This window comes from Prionailurus bengalensis, chromosome D3, assembly GCF_016509475.1.
Source record: "Prionailurus bengalensis isolate Pbe53 chromosome D3, Fcat_Pben_1.1_paternal_pri, whole genome shotgun sequence".
Taxonomy (NCBI): domain Eukaryota; kingdom Metazoa; phylum Chordata; class Mammalia; order Carnivora; family Felidae; genus Prionailurus; species Prionailurus bengalensis.
The window spans coordinates 25,221,980-25,223,947 of NC_057356.1; the positions used below are offsets into that span (position 1 = coordinate 25,221,980).

Sequence of the window (1,968 nt, forward strand, 5' to 3'; positions counted from 1 at the left end):
ACTACTTCCACAAGTCCTCGTGAACTATTAACTGTTCCATTTTTAAAAAATTTTTTTAATGTTTATTCATTTTTGAGAGATAGAGAGAGACAGAGTGTGAGTGGGGGAGGGGCAGAGACAGAGAGAGACTTAGAATCTGAAGCAGGCTCCAGTCTTCAAGCTGTCAGCACAGAGCCGGATGTGGGACTCGAACCTACCAACCGTGAAATCATGACCTGAGCCAAAGTCAGACACTTAACCAACTGAGCCACACAGGTGCCCCCCATTAACTGTTTAACATAAAACAGTATTCTTCCTTTTTTCAGGTGGCCGGGAAGATGGTGGACATTCTCACTGAGCGGGCCAACCAAAGGCAGCCAACCACCTTTCACAATAAGAAGAGGGTCCTGCTTGGAGAAACTGGCAAGGAGAAGCTGCAAAATACTACAGAAACACAGGTCTGGGCTTCCAGATGCCCAAGGAAGCCACTGAGGGCACTTACGTTGGCAAGAAATACCCCTTTTCTGGTCATGTCTCCATCCAACGGTGGATTCTCGTCTGGGGTGGTGACAACGATACAGACACAGAGGACCATTGTCATCCACCAAGACGGCCTCACTACATCCAAAAGTGCAACCGCTTCAAGAAAAGCCACAAGAACGTGTCTGCTCACGGTCCCCCTGCTTCAGGGATGTCCAGGTTGGCGACGTGGTCACAGCGGGCTAGTGGCAGCCCTTGAGTAAGACTGAGTGCGTTGACGTACTCAAAGTCACACAGGCTGCTGGCCCCAAGAAGCCACTCCGGAAGTTCTGAGACGAGATGTCTGCTCACAGCCCCAGAGAAAATAAAGTCATTTGTCCCCTAAAAAAAGAAAATGAAGTAAAATAAAATAAAACACTATTAAAAACAAAAATTAAAAAAATTTTAAATCTATGTCTTGATGGCCCTAGAGGTGGTGGAGGATTATTCAAATGAACCATAAGATGTGGTTCATCGTCCCACTGAACCATCCACAAAGCCACCATTAGTGATCAGGAGCTCAAGCGCCAGCGGGTCCTGGAAGTCTCACCAACAAGAGCTAGTCATTGCTACCCCCATCGTAAACCATAAGAATAAAATAGAATCCAACATCTCTCTTAAGATAACGTCAATAGCAGAATTGCCCAGGGGTTAAGAGTATGGCGTCAGGATCCAGGAAAATCTGGGTTGATGCAGGCGAATCGACCAAAACTGTGTGGCCTCAGGCAAGTTTATGTTCCTTGCTTCTCTGAAGGACTTAATATTAATATAAAAATGAGGTTATTCAGGATCCTTTCAGATTTGAGCGACAGAAATCCCACACAAGCAGCTTGAGAGACAGGGAATGTAGCAGCTCACAGAACTGTAACGTTCAAGGAGTCTCTAGCTGCAGGAATGGTTGGATCTAGGTGCTCAGAGGGTGCTCTCAGGACTGTCTTATCGCTACTCTGAGTTCCTTGTGTTTGTTTCATTGTTAGGCAAGACCTTACCTCATGGTAACAAAAGTAGTGCCAATGGCTCCAAGCCTCTCTCCTCTTAGCTCAGCAATCGTCATTGAAAAGAACATCCCTTTCTCAATAGTTATATCTAAAGTCCTGCAATTAAGCCTTATCCCTGGTGTATATCACATTCTCACCCCCGTCAATCACTGACACCAGAGGCATGGAATACACTGATTGGTCAGACCCGAACCGTAGCCAGATTCCTTCTCTTCCAAGCAAGCCGAGAACACGGGGATACAGAACATGTCAGAAGCACACAGTGACTTATTTTTTTTTCTGGAAGAAAATCAATGTATCTTTAGCAGATAGAAGGAGGAATGGAAGCCAGGCTGGTAAAACCAACAGATGTCCAGCAGAGAGGAAAATAGCATCATTATAAGGATAAAATATTACATGAGACAGCTCATGCAAACCACGTGGAAGGTGGCAGGTGTTTATGAGGAGATTAACAAAGAGGTTTTCTTTGTGC

General features: G+C 45.3%; 1 pseudogene; it reads left to right on the forward strand.

Moving 5' to 3' along the window:
* The first annotated feature begins 311 nt into the window (after nt 1-311).
* On the forward strand, nt 312-799 carry LOC122470031 (annotated as a pseudogene).
* Nucleotides 800-1,968: the final 1,169 nt, after the last annotated feature.